At 37.4% G+C, this 19,998-nt stretch overlaps 1 long non-coding RNA gene across 1 annotated transcript; it reads left to right on the top strand.

Annotated features, from left to right (window-relative positions):
- Nucleotides 1–6,236: 6,236 nt before the first annotated feature.
- LOC105720491 (uncharacterized) lies at nucleotides 6,237–12,676 on the top strand. Its single transcript, XR_010344494.1, has 3 exons — nucleotides 6,237–6,461; nucleotides 9,938–10,026; nucleotides 12,341–12,676. It is a non-coding gene; the product is annotated as an uncharacterized LOC105720491 (long non-coding RNA).
- Nucleotides 12,677–19,998: the final 7,322 nt, after the last annotated feature.

Here is a 19,998-nt window from a genome sequence, read left to right as displayed (position 1 = left end):
AGATGGTTGGGTCACAGGGGCGGATCCCTCATGGACGTGAGTGGATCCCTCATGGACGGGGGTTGGTGCTGTCTTCGCACCAATTAGAGTTCTCCCTCTTATTTCACGTGTGATCTGATTGTTTAAGTGCCTGGCACCTCTCGCTCACTCTTGCTCCCTCTCTCGCCATGTGATGTGCCCGTTCCCACTTCATCTTGTTATTGGCCATAAAAGTTATCTGAGGCCTCACCAGAAGCCAAACAGATGCTGTGCTGTGCTTCCTGTGCAGCTTGCAGAACCATGGGCCAATTAAACCTCTCCTTTATAAATGACCCAGCCTTAGATATTGCTTTATAGCAATGCAAAAACAGCCTAATACAGATAGGGAAGGAGTCTTAAAAAAGACAAAAATGCACAAATCATAAAAGAAAATGTTGTGCACTTTTATTAAATGAAAGTTACAACTTCTTCTGTAGAACAAAAAGTACCAAAAGTTACCATAACACTATTTTTATAAAAATTGGCAATGTACAAAATATGTCTATATATTATTTATGTATATTATGTGTATATATATGTATGTATATATGTGGAATGTGTGTATATATGTATGTGTATATTCATATATATATTTAATAACAGCATAAAATATACTTGAGAAAAGCATGCATTAAATTCAGAAATTACTGGAGTTACCTCCAAGACCATAGTGAAGGAAATAAGAGAAGAGAGTGATACACAGGAGGCTTCAACTCTATCTGTAATATTTTATTTCTTTAAATTATTCTTTCTTTAAAAAAAAGACACACATGGCAGATGTGTTAGTATCAAAGATTTGCACAGTGGACACACAGGTGTTCGTTATTTTAGTAATTCTTGTATGTTTGAAAGATTCTATATTCAATGTAAAAATACTATTTACTTGATAAACAATTCACTTTGTGTTTACATAGGCAAACATTTGGAAGAACTAGCAAGCTTCAGAGTCCCTGGGCTTTTTGTCTCTTCTACAACGTGGATCAAAGGCTGCTTCTCTGTCACCTCATTAATTTTTCCTAAGTTTGACTTGAGAGAAAAAATGTAAAGTTTTCCACCAATGGACTGGAGTTCTCCTCTGACATGAGCGTAGCACCGAAAGTTTTCGCTTCCTTGCAGCTGTCTTCTACGACTCTATAATGCGTGTAGTTGTTTCCCTTCCTGCTCCAATCCTCACATCTGAGAAGTCCTACAGTTTCCTCCTCTGGGTTCTGGGATGTGCTGAGGCATAGCAGAGCGGGTGATTGTCATTGAAACTTGGCTGCAGCTGCTGCTGCTTCTGACACTGGAGAATGTGCACTTTAGCATCATGTCCCACTCTCTGATGCTAAACAGCCCTTTTCCATCTTTTAATAGATTCTTGAGGGAGGAGGAAGTGGAGGCCAAGGTTAGCTTTGTTCACTTGTGTGCCTGCCTCAGTCAGATTGGCATCTGGCACCAAGCCTACTGTTTAGTCAGATGGTATTGTTTTCTGTTATACACACACACACAGAGCAGGAGCTCAAGCCACATGTCTCCGTGTCTTCAAGTTACATTGCACTGACCAAAATCATATTTACCACACACTGAGGTATACATTCAGTTCTTTGGCATCTGCAACCATGTCAAGTGAGGTTCTGTTTTTTCAAGATGGCAGCGGGTTGGGAGCAATAGAGAAAACTCCCTCCAACTGATTTCTACTCTCTTTAGTGAAAAGAATGCATAGAACGTGGTGAGAGGATCAGTTCAACCAATGATCACACAGAGAGAATTTTGACTCTTCCAAGGAAAGCCTCAGTGGACAGTGAATGTGATTAGAACTTTCCAAATCTTTCCCTACCAGACCCCTAAAGATGGCTAGAATCTTTCCCTCCCAGACTCCTAAAGATGGTTAGAATTCATCCAGAATTCATGTGAAACCCTGCCTTCTTATCCCACCCGGATGTGGTTTTCTTCCATGTGAAAGCTTCTCAGAACCCCTTAAGACCTGCCTTCATTTTCTAGAGTAAGTTTAGAAACTTCAGAACTATGAAAATAGAAGTCAGCAAACTATGCCCCCATGGACCAAATCCAGCCAGCTTCTGGTTTTTGTAAATAAAGTTTTACTGAAACAAAGCAATGCCTTTTTTTTTTTTTTAACAAATTGTCCATGGCTGTTTTCATACTACAATGGCAATGTTGAGTATTGCCAGCGGAGACAATTTTGCCCAAAAGCCCAAAATATTTACTATTTACTATCTGGCCCTTTACTAAAAACATGTGTAAGACCCTGGGAAATAGAATCCCATGTCCTGAAGGACTGATTGAATTCAACCTTATGACCAAGAAATAACAGGTCAAAGATATGTTTATATTCAATTCATACCATTTTTATACCAGGTGAGCCATGAAACTAGGGGCCAAATGTGCACCTCATTCAATTTTTATTCAAATATTACAAAGTCAAAGAAGTTCTCTCCAAAAAGTAGGCCCGCCCTTGATTAGTCTCTTCAACACAAAGCATGGAGTAGCACAGGGCTATAGTTTCTCTGTGAGTCATCCTCTTTGTTCAAGCTGACACTGCTCCCCATACTTGTCACCCCACACCTGATAGCCAGGCACCAAGATGACCATAACATTGGCATAGCCAAGAATGCCTGGGGATTCAGTGACACACAGCTAATTAAATGTCCTAGAAAGGAAAACACTAACAAGCTTTCTCAAGTTCTGGGTCATATACTCATCACCAGCATGTGACTACTATTATCCCTTTTGTCTTAGAAGAAAACTCAGGCAGAGGCTGACTAGGCATAAAAGGCAGATTTTATATATGTATAGTATTTAAAAACTCTATAAGTTCCAAAATTGCCTGAATAATTCAATCCACAGGAAAAGGACCATGCCAAAGACCTCCCATCCATGGCTTACTAAAGTTAATGATGTTGGTTTCCAGAGAGATTGTAACTGCCGATATTATACGCATAATAATATATTTGGTGAAGTTAGTTACCCTAAGAAAATCTGCTCTGGATTGTTTTTTTTACAGCTGTCTGCTTTGTGGTAACTGGAGTGAGAGCCAAGAGACTGGAAATCATGTGACTCAGGGCAGATCACTCAACCTCTCTGTTTCAACTGGACTCTGGAAATGAGGAGTTTAGACAAATAACAAGAAAATCACCTCCTAGCTTACAAAGCACTTTTCAAAATGTTATCTTATGATTTTTAGATGAGTTGTGTATCTCCAGCATACCTAAATGCCATTGAAAATGCTGAAACCAGCTTGGCAATTCTTCAATAGTCTAGAAACAGCAGATCAAAGTATGCAGCAGTTCGAATGTCCCCTCCAAAACTCATGTTGAAATTTAATTGTCATTGTGGTGGCATTATGAGGCAGGACCTTTAAGAGGTGATTAGATCATAGAGCCTCAACTTTATGAAAGTATTAATGCCCTTATCATGCGAGTGGGTTAGTTATCAGAGGTGTGGGCTCAGGATAAAAGAATGAATTTGGCTTGATTTCTTCTCTGTTTTGTGTGCTCGCCATGTGATGCCCTCTGTCATGTTATGACACAGGAAGAAAACCCTCACCAGATGTAACCCTTTAGTCTGGGACTTCCCAAGCTCTAGAACCATGAGACAAAGATCTGTTTTGTTTTGTTTTTTTTTTTTTTTTCTCTTTCTTGTAAATTCCCCTATCTGTGGCATTATGTTTTAGCAGCACAAACAAACTAATAAAAGGTGTGATTCTCATTTTCCACCATGCCCTTCTTTACAACAAAGATACTGCTGAAAAAATAGAGTATTTTAAGGGTTTGAATTTTTTTTCCAGCACTCACCTATGCCCATTTCTTACCTAGTCCTCTTCAGACACTCTTTGTAGGTAACTGGCCTCAGTTAGTTGTGCCATAGGCCTAAGATTAGAACAAAGCCAAGAAATCCTAGCAGATTACATGAAAAAATGCAAGCCTGTGTGCACCATCACTCAATTAAAGCCTGATCTTTAGAACTAGAAAACATCCAGTGAAACATTGTGGTATTCATGTGTCTTGGTTGCATTCCTCTCTTTCCACTAGTGATGCTGAGTTAAGTTTATGTGAAGTGTTTTGCCAAACTGAAGTCCTCTCTTTCCCAGGCATCTGTGCTAATCCTGGTGGAGTCCTTGTGGTGAAAACCTCAGACTCTGGTCTTCATTTTCAGAATTCCTATGCAGAAGAAATTTCTGTTTCTGACTGTGTGTGCACAGGAGCACAGTTTTGTGGATTACAGTGTGTATTTTGGGGGCAAGTTTTTGCAGTGTATGAGTTTGTACCATGTTACAGCAGTGGATGGAATGTGGAAGTGTTAGGACACATTTTCTTGGGGCCTTTCCAAGTTGCCAAATGTTTCCTGTAAAGCTCAAGTATATGGTCAGACTTGGATTTCCTCTTCTGACATTCTCAGCTGGTGGCATTTGTAGCTCTGGGAGTGCACCTGAGCTATTGGAACTGAATGGTTGGCATAAAGATCTTTGGGGACAATGGGTAAAGAAAGATGTAATATCTGTCTGCCCAGTAGTAAGAGTTTGGTATAAAAAGAAAACAAAATCAACTTCCAACTCAGTTTCTTGCCCAGTAACATTCTGCTAGTCAATCAAGTCATCCAATCCCAAACGCTTAGGAATTTTAATGTGATTCTGGTGGTTTGGAAATTAAGTACACAGGCCAAACATCAAAAGGCTTGGTGAAATGCTCAGTCCTAGGTAAAAACAAGAATTAGGCCAGACATGGTGACTCAGGCCTATAATCCCAGCACTTTGAGAGGCTGAGGCAGGTGGATCATGAGGTCAGGAGATCAAGATCATTCTGGCCAACATGGTGAAACCTTGTCTCTACTTGAAGTACAAAAATTAGCTGGGTGTGGTGACGTGTGCCTGTAATCCCAGCTACTTGGGAGGCTGAGGCAGGAGAATCACTTGAACCAGGGAGTTGAAGGTTGCAGTGAGCCGAGATCATGCCACTGCACAACAGCCTAGTGACAGGATGATACTCCATCTCAAAAACACAAACAAACAAAAATAACAATTAAACAATAAAAATATTAATTGTTATAGTATCTCTTCCTGATGGGTTATTTTATCTTATATGCCTGAAAAAGAAAAAAAAAAGTTGCACTTGAGTAAGAAAATGAAATAAACTGAAGTGCACATTTGTCTGACAAACATCTATTTTTAGAACATTTTTGAGGTCTTAAAAAAAGATGTAAGTAGCATGGAAAGATTTTTCAAGAACAATATTTAAGTTGACATAATTATATTGGTTTGGTAGACTTTTATTTTAGGGTAATGGTTTCCTAACTTGTTAGGACCCAAGCAACAGTCATCTGTTTCAATCAAAGTAGCTACAAGGTCATTTCTGAGAATCCCTATGGCTTCTCTAGCTGATAAAATTGAATGAAAAGGGAGCCAAATCATAGAGAAAACAGTGTGACAGACACTGCTAAATTTCTACCTAAATGTGCCTCCTCCTGCTATTCTACTCCAATTTTTCCTTACTTGCAGAACCCCAACTTCGTTCTAATACTTGGAGCTGCCATGAGGTTAAGGATGGAGACCATCTTTGGCCCAAAAGTGAATCTCTATTGATCTGTATCAATCAGAGTAGTCTTAATTGCTGGCCAGTCATTGTCTCAGGCATGGACGTGTGCTCCAACTCTGAGCTATGTAGAACTAGGATCTCCTGGAAGCATCTGGAGAAGACTTTTCTAAACAGAGAAAAGCCATGCAAGGTAAAATCTGTTTTCTCTGCTGGATTTCTGAACTAGGGCGAGCCACATCATTTGCAAACTCAAGTGAAAATTTAAAATGTGAAGATCCTTATTCAAGAAGCAGGATCAAACTGTTTCCTTTTTTCAATGATCTCCCCTTCTTGACTTGTCATGGTGGTTTTTATTTGTGCTTTGGGTTTGGGGCACCCTCACAGGTACCTAGAGCCTCATCCTACAACTCAGCATGCACAGCACACATTACTCTGACCCCGATCCCCTGCACCTATACTCCAACCCCTGCTGGAGGCAGAGGCGGGCAGCAGCTGTTGGGCAGTGGCTGGGGGCAGGTGGCCTAGAACCTTTTCTAACAAGGAGGTCAGTCAGGACTGCCCATCAGTTGAAGGCTCTGAGTGCCTGGTACATGCTTCTTTGTTCCATCATACTACACTTACGAAGCACAAATTCAAAGTAGAATTACTAAGAATTTCAATACAGTGACCACAGAGCATTAGCGCCCAAGTAGAACCTGCTGAACTTGGGGTCCTATGAAGAGCACTAATGGCCCACCCCTGAAGGTGTGGCCCTGGTCTTCATGCCTGCATCAGCCTCAGCCATCTCAAGACCACAATGAGAACATAGCCAAGTTAGAGAAGAAAGACCAAAAGCACTGGGGCCCTTCGTATTATTAAGCTGCTAAATTAACCAATCTTGGAGATTTCTAAACTCAACAATTCTTGTTGTATGAGGTAATAAACCCCTTGTTTTATGGGCCATTTTGGGGGGTTCTTTTGTTAATTACAACTGAAAGCATTATAACTGACAGGAAAGATTGTATATTGGTGAACAAGGTCTACAAAGGGACTAGCAGGAGTTGGGAAAGCTATAGGAGCTTTTCTCTAATGTCCAAATCCACATCAACTGCCCTAGAGTATGCTGTTCCTGCTTTTCCCTAGCCACTCTGCTGGGCATGAGACGCCCCCTGTATTCCTTGGACCCAGAGACAGAAAATATCTTCATTTACACTCTGCTGCCTCACATTCCTCCACTCTTAGACAGAGGCCAAACACAACATCCATGTTGATTGTTCAGTACGTAAGAATTGAGATGACAGAAGGAGGTCACTGTGAGCTTCAAGGATAGCTTGAAGCTGACCTATAAAACAGGTGAGGTTTGTTTGGGGCTCTCCTACCTCCCTCATAATATATTCTTCCATTCTTCAGAAATCATCCACTATGTAAACATATTGGTTTCATATTTGGCCATTCCTGCTTAAGAAGCTAACAGATATACTATCTTACAAAAATGATTGGCTGTTCAGTACCTCAATTTCCTTCAAATGTTTGAGATCTCATGATTCTTTACTGTTTAATTCTTGTCCCTCTTACCTAGAAATCCTGGGACAGTGGACTTTTGGGGACCTTGAGAAATTCTAAATTTATAAAACTCTGCTCAAATTTATGGGACTAAAAGAAGAATAATAACATCCTATGGAAAAAAAAAAATAACTTCAGAGAAAAGTCATATGAAAGGAGCATTGAAGTATGTGGGTTTGATCATATATGTATAGGGAAACCTTTGGTTCCAGAAGACTGGTAGGTGTGCAGACATGAAGCTGTGTCCCTCTGGTTGAGGGAATGGAATATGATCCTTAGAAGCATCTTTATCCCCATTTTAAATATGGTTAGACACTAAGCAAGCTTCTCAGACACATCTAGAGATTAGCACAGGGGTCTATAAATTATGATTCTTTATTCCTATAGGTTGTACTAGGTTGAAAAGTATCCCCACAAAATTTACGTCATCCCAGAATCTCAGAATGTGATCTTATTTAGAAATAAGTGTAATTAATTAACATAAAGCCATACTGGATTGAGTTGGGCCTTAAACCCAATGGCTGGTGCCCTTATGGGAAGACAGATGAAGACACACAGAAAGGAAGGTTACTTAAAGATGGAGGCAGAGACTGAGTTCTGTTGCCACAAGCCAAGGAACACCAAAAGCCACCAGAAGCTGGAAGAGGCAAGAAAGGATCTTCCCTTGAAGTTTCAGAGAGAGCATGGCTCTTCCAACCTCTTCATTTTGGACTTCTAGCCTCTAGAACTATGAGAGAATAAGTTGCTGCTATTTTAAGCCACTCAGTTTGTGGTAATTTGTTACAGTGGTCCTGGGAATAATACACAGGTAAAAAATAGAAGTAGATCCCTCATGGAGCACATTGACCATCATGGACTAAGAAGGCTTGAGAGCTGGCCACTGACTGGGCCCTCAATTTCACAAGGGGACATGGAGGAAGTATTTCTTCAACACAAAGTCTGTTCACTGTTGTGCATCAGAAGCTGTGTTTACCTTTCTGTCTCACATGAGCCCACAAGGTAAGAAATATTGAATTGGATGCCGTCTCAAAGGTCAGCATGCCTGTCTGTCTGTGTGCAAACACACTCCTCTGGGTTTCTCTCATTCCTATCTTTTCATCAAAAACCTTGTATCCAAACAAAGTCTAATCACAAGGTATTCCTGTTTGAACTGGTGAGTTTTTCTCAGTGGCATCAGACAAAAAGGCTAAAAGCTGCTGGAAGCTTCCTCCATAGCAGATTAGCAGCACATGGGTGAACCAAGCTCATACATTATTCAGAAAGGAAAAATGTGGGCTTTGACTGAGCTTTGAAGGAATCAGCAGCTATTCCAGAGGAGAGTGCCCTATTGTTCTGCCTCACAGAACACAAAGAGCAAGTGGCATTCCTTACAGCATAGCTAATGGAGTGCATGCAGACACTGTGATGAACTGACCAGTGGGCATCTTTCATGAGCTCTGAAATCCTGTGCAAAATGACCGATTGCTGATCAGAGGAAAGATGTTCACACTTTTTTTTTTAAATTTATGTAGGGTTATAACTCAGCGCTATCCAGAGCAGGAGCTTTTTGGAAGATAAAATGGTGCCATCTGTGGAACACATATTTATCAACAGTACCAGAGTCCCCTTGGAAGGGTTACCAGGAAGATTAGGTTGACCTTTCGATCACTGTCTGGCAGGTTTTTCCTCAAAACATGGGAAGCCTTTCCTGTGTCATGAAGCAAGAAGAGAAATGATTGTGTAATTCAACTTTTTAAAACATAAAATCTACACTGGCCAGGCGAGGTGGCTTATGCCTGTAATCCCAGCACTTTGGGAGGCAGAGGCAGGCGGATCACGAGGTGAAGAGATGGAGACCATCCTGGCCAACATGGTGAAACCTCGTCTCTACTAAAAATACAAAAAATTAGCCAGGCGTGGTGGTGTGTGACTGTAGTCCCAGCTACTCCAGAGGCTGAGACAGGAGAATTGCTTGATACCAGAAAATGGAAGTTGCAGTGAGCAGGGATTGAGCCACTGCACTCCAGCCTGGTGATAGAGTGAGACTCCGTCTCAAATATAATAATAATAATAACAACAAATAAATAAAATCTACACTATATGTTTCTTTGATACAAGAAAAAAGATTTTCCAAAAAGTGAGAAGGAAACCCTGACCAAAATGTTCAAGTGAAGGCTAATAGGATCTTCAGCCCAGAGCATTTGCAAGAATTCTGAATTAATTCCTGGTGAAGTATCTATTTAAAAAATTTTTTTAAATGATAAAAGGCTGCTATTATAGCCCTCCTGAAGTCCTACTTTATCATCAATATATCTGAGTACATCTTGAAGTCATGATTAACTCATTTAAAAGTTCACCTGTGTATGCTTATAACTCCTGTTCACAGAAGCCCAAAGCATTTTTCTAGTATTCACTTACTTGATATTTTTTCTAGCTAAAAATACAGACAAAAAATAAGCTCATAAAAATAATCTATCCCAGCAACAGAGGAGACAAAGAAAAAAAAGTGTTGGAAAGTAGAGAAGATAAATGGACCTGAATAACAAATGAAATTTTCTCTCTGGTCCCAGTATTTTCTCCCAGATGAAAGATGCTGGATGCTGGCATTGCTGCCACTTCTGATATAGAGCCAAGGAGATCAATGCAGGAGGAGACCTCTTAAACAGGGAATTTATCAAGAATGGCCTAGTACATTCATCCAACGGCCCTCTGCCATTTTTGATGTCCAAGCCAGCTAGATCAAGACATGATTGTGTTTTTAACTAGCATTCAATCTTTAGGTTTCACAGTGAAATTATTTCCCCAAATCTGCCATGTGCTGTTTTCTAGAGTGGGTTTACACTTATTTGCTGGACTTTCTGGTAACCAAGAACTTCGGCAACTAACCCTGCCATGGCCACCAGAATCTACAGGGTTGAGAGAGGGAAAGAAAGGCAAAAGTGGATGAATGTAGCTGAAGGTAACAATTATAGAACTGTTATTTGATATAGGGCAATGTTCTCCAAATATAACTTGAGGTGCATTACAGGCTTGGCCAATAAAATATCAAAACAAGACTTTATTTTTTTTGGTTTTGGATACTTGTATCATACACTATTTGAATGGGGAATTAAATCAGTTTAAATTATTGGAGAAAATACCAATAACCAATAAAAGAAAACAAGCAGTAACATTGAAAATTGCTCTTTGAGTATTTGTAAAACTCGGTTCTCTGAATATAATTCTTAAGTACTGAAATTAGAAAGATACTATCATAGAGACAGAACAATTAGTATTAAAAAGACATCTAAAAATCCTATTATTTAAAAGTTAATAACCTTGTTATTAATCCAACTGCCCAGGATATTAATAAAAACAAGAAATGTTTAGTTCAGCCAATCTCAATAACTCAATAAACTAACCTGGGATCAGATTGGTTACTTAGTGACCAGCAGTATTTTCAGATTAAAGTAGATTACATTTCAACTTATTACACCTTTTTATAAAAACATAATCAGAAACATAGAGAACTCTACTTATAAATACAGTTCCTACCCAATAAGATTCTTTTTTAAATCCTGTTATAATAAATTTGCTGAACACAAGTTTTGTTAAACTTCATGTTGCTTCTCTTCCTTCAGGCAACTTATTCAGCAATTAATTATGTTCAGCCTTCATAGTTATCTTTGCTTCAGGGTTATTTCTCCAACTGGATTACAGACATCTAAAATCATATCCTCTCTCACTGAAAGGACTCTTTAAAGGTCATCTATCTAATGCTTGCCCTCTACTCTCCACCCACCCAATGAAGGGAATAATTTACATTTGGCTTTAACAATGGCTGGAAAGTCTAAAATAATTGTCATCTTATTGAAGAAAAAGCATCTCAATATTATTGAATAAATAAATAATATGTTTGAACTATTCAAAATATCCAGTGGCTTCTCCAACATCGTACAGCTGGAGTGCACACCTTACCACTGTGAGTCGGGCCACTCTTCTCTAGCTGGGTAAGCTGAGCAGAAACAGCCTGCCTTGTTACTTAGTGGGACAACACCGAGCACTGCCAGATAATACAGGTCTTCTCTGTAAAACAGTGCCCAGAATACAAAGGGCAATCAAATATTCTAGCTATATGGAGGCTGAATAGGAAATTTCCCCAGCTACTGCATTGAATCACTTGACTAGAATTCATTCTGGAAAAAAATATCAGATCTGTTGAGACATTTTATTTTTAAAATAGCTAATTAAGATGGTAAACAATATACCTGAAATAGTCTCATATTTTAAGTTTCCTGTAGTATAAAATTTCTACTTATAATGCATCTATTTTCCAATTATCGTTCTATAGTATTTAAACATATGTGTTATTAAGGTTACTGAATAGATAATTTCTCTTCAGTAATGAAATTTTAAATAACTGGGAAGACCAACATAAAACAAATACCAATACATGAATTAAGCATGTATTTATTTGCCCACTATGTTACCATTGTGGAATTCAACAAACACCAAACAAAAAGTATTATCTTGGGCTGGGCGCAGTGGCTCATGCCTGTAATCCCAGCACTTTGAGAGGCCAAGGTGGGCGGATCACGAGGTTAGGCATTCAAGACCAGCCTGGCCAACATGGTGAAACCCTGTCTTTACTAAAAATACAAAAATTAGCCATGTGTGGTGGTGTGCTGCCTGTAATCCCAGCTACTGAGGAGGCTGAGGCAGGAGAATTGCTTGAACTTGGGAGACGGAGTTTGCTGTGAGCCAAGATTGTGCCACTGCACTCCAGCCTGGGCAAAAAGCAAGACTCTGTCTCAAAAAAACAAAAACAAAAACAAAAAACAAATATTTTACGTTGTTTATATTTTGTTTGGCAAGTATTCCTTAATATATAGATTAAATTGATCTTTCATTATTACACCTGCTTGTTTATAAGGAAAGGAAAGTGATTTGCTAGGGGAAAAAACAATTATGTTGATAGTCCAGATTTTGATCTTTTATCCAAATTTTGATTTTTAAAAACTACCATTATTTTGTAATTTTTCTGGTGTTCAGATTTTAAAAGCACAATTCAATTCATATAGTACTTAAACAAAAACAAAATTTTTAATAAACATATTTAATAATACCTATAATGCTTAAACTTATTAATTTGATAATTTAAGAAATTTTTTAATATTGAGGGAAGCTACATGAGTCATTCAAATCACCAGATTTGTCTTAATAAAATTCTTTAGCATTTTTATGCATAAAAATTATTTGCAATTCAATAATTCATCCCTTCATTCATTTCATAGATGTTATGTAACTCCTATCACATTCCAAGTGCTATGTTGATATCCGGAGGTATAGACAAGATTGAAGCAGATGCAGAGTCTTTCACATGAATATTTGAATTAGGAAATATGTTCCCCAAATTAGCAAACCATCTCCCAGACTCTTTCTTTGATGATATATTTGCAATCCTAATACTGAAAGTTAAATTATCAGGGTTTTAAAACTAGAAGTAGTCATTATCACAATTTTATATACTATTTATTTTTAAGCACAACATTTGACTGTTTAAGTCTTATTATAATTTTAAGCGAAGTACTTTAGGTAGTCATAAATAAAGTAATGGGCAGGTATTTAGTATTTATGTCGTGTGGGTTCATATCCATACTCTACCACTCAGTATCTCTGGGATTTTTGATGAATGATCAAACTCTCTAAGCCTCAGTTTTCTAAACTGTAAAGTGGAAATGATACTGGAATGTAGTGATAATTAAACAATGTACTAGCTGTAAGTGCTTAGAACAGTTCCTGGAATAAAAAAAATTTAAAGAGACATTTTATTTTTAATAGTTTAGTTAATGGAATGGCTTCAAAAATACAGTAAAATTAAGATATTCAAACAAGCAGGATGTGGATGAAGAGTATTGGCCTCAGCTTTAGAGACCAAAGGTTAAGTGTCAATGCTGCTGCAAAAGGGCTCAGGTAACAGTCAGTAAACAATGCTGCTGCTGCTTTTTTTTTTTTTTTTTTCATTATGAAGATATAGTGCATGGCCACCTCTCAGTTGACCATTCTTGGCCACAAGAACTTGCCTCAAAAAAAAAAAAAAAAATGAATTGTTACCATGTGAGAAGCAAATGAATTGAACTAAATGGTTTCTAATGCCCTGTCCACCTCTAAAATTCTATGAAACTTGATTTGATTCCAATGGGCCATATCAGGACCTGGCATTATTTTCATCAGTGAACCATATGGTTAGAAATTTATTTTTCCAAATGATATTAGTAAATATTTAAGGAGTCTCCTCCCACAGAGCTTCTTGTACAAGTTAAAACAAGGCACTAGAAGGTTTTCAGGTTGGTGAAGTAAACTTCGGCTTTTAGGCAACCATTCCAAAAACTATTTTCTTTAGAATCCAAAGGCTTGAAATTGTTCAGAATAAAGGATATAGATGCTTTTATGATTTATTAAATAAAAAGAGTACTAAATATATAATTTTAAAAATGTGTCAAAGTGCTTTTGTATTTATTATTTCATTTTTTTACCTTGATAATTTTTCAGAAGAGATCTACGCTGGAAACCTGATATCCTAGGCTTTGTATCCATTATATGATTTACCTGTAAGGAGTAGATTACATATCTTTGAGTCAACTCACTTATATGGTGCCTCACTCTTGTGTGCATTTAAATTTCTTTTTCAAAAAGTTACTTGGGAAAAGTTAGTCCTCAAATAGTCAAGTCATAGTTATAAAAAGAAAAATGAATTACATACCCAAACACAATCTTGAGATTTAACAGCCTTTGTATGCAGCAATTTTATTTCCATACATAGAGTTTTAATCATTGGCACATCCTACTCAAAACTATACATTGGGGATTAAATATTATTTGAAGCATTACCATGACATTTGCAAAAGCAAACATACTGGACTAAAAAGAAAAATACTTGTGGGAAGAAAAAAATGTTCACCTATCTTACATTGCCTTGAGATTTTATTAAAGATCCTTACAATATTGTGACACATTGAGGACATGTCTAAAAACTGCAAAATGTTAGGAAGTTTCAATTTAGTAGTTTGACTCTGTCTGGACTGAACATCATTGCCTGGTAAATCAAACAAATAATTGTGCAGGTATCCATCATGAGGATGAAGAGAAATGTTTAACAACCAAAATAATTGGTCAGTTCAGTCACTATATACTATCAGTCTCCTATTACTCAATTTTTAAAAAATAAAGCACTGGCAAAATTAAATTTAATTATTTTGCCAACAGATACATATGGAACATCTGCTGTGTGCTTTTTACCTGTGGAATATTTCATAGGTTAAGATATACCATCTATCAGTGGTGTTTTTGGGGGGTGTTTTGTTTTGTTTTGTTTTTTTAAGACAGAGTCTCCCTCTGTTGCCCAGGCTGGAGAGCAGTGATGCAATCTCAGCTCACTGCAACCTGAGCCTCCTGGATTCAAGCAATTCTCCTGCCTCAGACTCCCAAGTAGCTGGGACTACAGGCATGTGCCACCAAGCCCGGCTGGTTGTTTTGTATTTTTAGTAGCAACAGGGGTTTCACCATATTGGCCAGGCTGGTCTCAAACTCCTGACCTTGAGATCTGCCTGTCTCGGCCTCCCAGAGTGTTGGGATTACAGGTGTGAGCCACCGCGACTGGCCAGTGGTTTTTAATATAGCAGGAGAGGTCACATGTGAACACATGAACCAATTCCTCCAGCTTTATTCATATCACCTTAGTCCAAAGCACCATCATCTCCTCCCTAGATTTCTGCATGTCTTGTTTCTTCATTTGCCCTTTTATAATACTTTTTCTACACAGAAGTCAGTGATCATCCATTACATTTAAAATAAAACCCATACAGTTTAGCATAAGAGGAGCAGAAGGGGGAGGAGGAAAAGAAATCATGCTATTTTCCCTATTCCATAATTTTCAAATGTCTCCCCAGTCTGACCCTGTCTCTCTTACACATCTCCTGCCACTTTTCACCTTGTCCAGGCTGCAGTCTATCTTTTTCCACCATGATTAAGGCCAACAGGAGTGGGTGTCCTTATCTGTTTTGCTTTTCGTATCTGCATTGTTTAGACAAATGTCAGGCATGTAGGAAGCATGTAATAAATATTTGTTTAAAATAGTAAAGAATAAAAGAGCATTATGTCCTTTCTATATATTGGTAGGCTAAATTTGCAAATGGTTTACAGACATTAAAGAACAGAACAATCTTTTATAAAATCATAATACATAACAAGTACAAAAATAAAATAATTTTTTTAAATAATTGGGACAGGAGGCATAAGGTAGACCTCATCGGAGGTTAAGACTTGAGGTAGGTCTAAAATAATAATCTGAATTTCAATAGGTGAACAAGAGGGATGAAGTAAAGCATTCTAGCACAGTACAAAACCAAATGTGAGCCAGGAGTGGGAGTAGTTGTGTGAATATGGTTGGAAGAGGACATTAAGAAGGTCAAACTGATAAACCCAAGCATTCAGATTAAGGAAGACCGGAAACTAAGTGTGGGTAAGAAAAAGACTTTGGCAGATCAGCAGAGGAGATTAGAGGAGATTGTCATCATGACAAAAGTGATGTTTTAGGAAGATTCATCCTCCAGCACATGGAAGGTGGAATAAAGGAGGTAAATAACTTTAGTCTGGAATAGCTGCCGGCCAGTATCAATCTTTGGGAATAAGGTGACAAGGTGAGGGCCATAGTATAAAGTGACAAAGATAGTGGGAGAAAGGGGACCAAATGATAGAGGACAAAAACAAATGATGGTGTGAATTTGGGTCTGCAAGAAGGGAGAAAGTGAGTCAAAGCTAATAAGACATAATGTGCACTAGAAAATGCCCTTTCCAGCAGGAGACTGGAGACGTAGGAAGCCACATTGCTAAAGGTCAACCTTCTACACCCCGAACGTAAAGGTTACCTGTGTGCCTTAATTTTCTATATCTTTCTCAGTATTAGAACAAATTTAAAATATGTCATTCTAGAGTCCTATTGTTAGAATATGGCTCTTTCAAAGTCTCTCAGTGAGTTATGCATCTATATTTATTGCTTTCTTATTAATCAATCAATCAAGTGTTTCAATAGAATGTATAGGCTGTGTGTGATGAACATCCATTAAGGTGTCTTTCAAACACCTCTTCTGTGCCTACTCCATTCACAGAAGTAGATCTGGTGGGCAATACCCAACTGGACACTTACATGGGCACCTGTTTTAAGCTGGTCCAATTAGAACCTGGCCTTGAGAATTTTAACCAGCAGACAATAGACAACATGTTCCTTACAGAGCTCTACAGAAAAAAAAAATCCATGAGTTTGGAGTAGTTTTGTCTTCATCCTTTCAAGTGCTTCATTGTTCAAGTCTTTTTTCATTTCTTTTGTCCCTTTATCATCTTCTGGTTTCTATTCTATATAACTCAAAGAAATTTAATTAGTACCTAACATAAGATACTTACAGAACTTGTATCAAAGGCAGATGCAGATGTTTCTAGTGGAACTGGGAAATGAGAGCAGAACAAATGTAACTGCAGAGCTTGGAAAGAAAGCTTGCATATTAATAAAACCCTTTGCAAAACTCATCTAAAAAAGGCAAGCAACATTTGACACAAAACACAGGATTAGGCTTCTGTTTGTCTTTGTCTTCCCAGAAGACTGATATTTTTGGTAGGAGGTTTTCCTATATTTTCCCAATTTACCATTTCCTTCGTCAAAGAAATAAAAACGTTTAAATTTGGAGGGTATAAGAACAGATGAGCTTTGGTTTCATTTTAAAAAGATAGAAGGGAGTAAAATCTAAATTGCCAAAAATAAAATGTAAGTTAAGACATAACAGTTTAAACGGTGATGCCAGCTTCCCCTGGTAACTAGGATTCTAACAGCACAAATGCTTAGCAGGGTTAAGACACCCGTTCTCTTATGGATGGAGAGAATATGAAAACAGCAGAGCCTGTTTTTGTAAGTGGAACCCAAGGATGTTTCTACTCAGCCAGTATACTTCAGTTCATTAACTAAAATTAACTTCAGTCCATTAACTAAAATACTTTTTTATTATGGTTGATTGGTTTTGTGTTCACTTTACTTCAGAATATCTTATGAGATGCTTACAGAAGTAAGCCTAAGAAAAACTGGGCTTTTAAAATAAGAATCAACAGGGTGGGAGGTGTTGGTATAGTCTTTCATTTATTCAAAATATTTCTTATGCTGCCAGGTATCATGCTAACAAAGTAAATTCATAGATTGTTTGTTTGTTTTAAGGATTTGGTTCCTGCTTGCATAAATCTTGCTCTGATAGAAAGGCAAACATTAGGCAAAGAATCATATAATAATATGATTACAAACTGTGACAAGTAAACTGAAAGAAGAAACTGACAGAAATATAATTTAGTTAGGAAAGCCTCTCTGAGGAAGTCTGGATGAGTGTGAAAGAATGACTGCATCTCAGCCAAGAAATGAGGAGAAATGGGATGGGTTTGGAGTCAGGGAAAGGGCATTCCGGAAAAAGTGAAAAACTTGTACAAAGCTTTTATGGCAGGAAAGAACTCAGTGCCCTTGAATAAATGAAAGGGGCCAGAGGGCTGGAGCCTAGTGAAGGAGAGGTGGCATACAATTGGAGAAGGCTGGAAAACTGACAAGATGACATAGGTCCTTACAGGGTGAGTTAGGGATTTGGGATTTTATCTTGAGTGCAACAGAAAGCATATCATTGAAATGCTGGAAAGACTATTCAGCCTGCTGTGTTGAGAACGGGTTGTTGCAATGAATCAACAGTAGAAGCAGGGAGACCAGTTTGAAGGTCAAGGCAGTAGTCCAAGGGACAGATGAGATGCTATCAATGGAGCAGTGATTGAGAAATGACAGCTGAGTTTTGGGATTAAATGCACTCCTAATTCTCTAGATCGTGCCTACTATTTGACTTGGGAAATAACTTTAAAAAGACAAATAAGGCTAGTCATATGGCATCCTTCCCTTACTATTCCATCTGAGGTGTTTTTGATTATTTTGCTTTTTTTAAAAAAAAAGTTTTCTATAAAACGTTGAAAAATAAAATATGTATAGAAAAAGAAAAAAGAAAGTCACTGCTACATCATTTACATGTGTACACACACAAATATGCATTTATATTTATCTTAAAAATAAAATTAGATGAACTGCTTGTCACTGATGTTTTACACTTAGCAATATGTCATAGATAGGTTTCTTGTTAGAGTCTGCAAATCCTGATTCTTTCTAATGGTTTATTAGTCTTCTCACTCTGTGAATCAACCATAACATACTCAATATAGGCATTTATGTTATTTTCAAGTTTTCATTACTACAAATAATGCTGCATTTCTATTATTACAAATTAAGCTTCAGAGGACATCTTTATTTTGAACACTTTATAAACACTTTAGAACATATTTCTGTAAAATTAATTACTAGGAATAGAGTTGTTAAGTCAAAGGGTTTAAATACTACATTAAATGTGTAATTACGGGAAAGTTGCCCTCTAAACTCTTTTGATTGAGAATATAGCTGCTTTAATTATACCTTCATAAATGCTGGACTTTTACTAATCTGATAAGGCAAAAATTGTATCTCATTGTCGATTTAATTTATATTTACTTGACCATCAGAAAGGTGAAACATTGTTCTACATGTTGATAAACTACCCGTATCTTTTTGTCTGAACATTCTGTTACACCCTAACTTCCTTTTCGTGTTATATTGTTTGTCAGTTTCTCACTGTATTGTAGCAACTGTTCAAATATTTTGGCTATTAGCCTTTGATGATGATATTTGATGCACATATTTTCTTTTACACTGTTTTGTCTTTTCACATCCTCTTATAGGCTGTTTTATAGTAAAAAGGTTTTAATTTCTTATTTAGGGAGTCCAATTTGTCCCCTTTATAAATATTTTGACTTTGAGGTTTTACAGCAAAATTTTCCTTACCTATTATGTATCATTAAATACTTCAAAACACAGAGAAACATTAATGTATTCACAGACCTAGAAGCAATGGGCTTGAATATCTAGTAAGAAATTACACACATAAAAACATGTAGTCTGATAATATCATTAACGTAGAATTTGTTGTCTCTCACTGATATAATTCACTGAATACTATCTAGGTGCTAGTCAAAAAGTTTAGGTTAATCATTACCTGACAGTTCTAAGATAACCTACTCTTAATTCATGAGAAAGATTTATAGGATGTTGTGAATTATTTTATAGGATGTTGTGAATTCTTGACTGGAGAGAGGCCTGAGGACACAGCCTAGAGTCCTGTTTTAGAAGAATCTAGTGATAAAGGTCATCTGTGATGTTTGTCTCCAGTAGCCAGTTCCTCAGCTAGTTATTACTAGGATCCCTATATACATGTAGACTAGGGACAATTGAAAAAGTATTACCAAATCTGTGACAAACAAGATGATTGGCTGTGATTAACAAAAATCATTTCCACTACGTTCTTCTGGATGTATCATAACTGAATGCCTTAAAAACAACACACAACCTTGAGCCATAATTGCATAGTAGTTCTTTGAGGTATGGTCTCTCGGGTTCCTGATTTCACGCTCCTCGATGCAAAATGCTCTAGACAGCATAATGTATTCTTCACCACAGTTTTCCTTTTGATGATTCAGTGCAAACTATAGAAAATATATTCAAAACATTATAAGAGCTTGTTTGATAAAAGCAATCAGGTCCCAACAGTTTTTGAAAAAAAATAGTTCTATTAACCTGACTCAAAAGATTCTTTTTTAAAAAAGATAGGTTGATGAACAAAATATAGCTTGCAAGTTCTTGAGGCCAGTGGGAAAAGAATTTCTATTGTTCCACTAGCAAGGAAAAAAGGAAGATTTATGTGTTCAACATCATCTTTGATAATTTCATTCTATTTGCTTCTCCAACTGTGTGTCATAGAAGATTCCTACAATATTCCTGGGACAACAAAAATAAGGCTTC

The sequence above is a fragment of the Aotus nancymaae genome, unplaced genomic scaffold (genome assembly GCF_030222135.1).
Source record: "Aotus nancymaae isolate 86718 unplaced genomic scaffold, 86718_ANA_hifiasm-v0.15.2.pri h1tg000029l, whole genome shotgun sequence".
NCBI classification, from domain to species: domain Eukaryota; kingdom Metazoa; phylum Chordata; class Mammalia; order Primates; family Aotidae; genus Aotus; species Aotus nancymaae.
The sequence above is the reverse complement of the archived record's forward strand: the minus strand, read 5'-3'. Positions and strand labels throughout refer to the sequence as shown.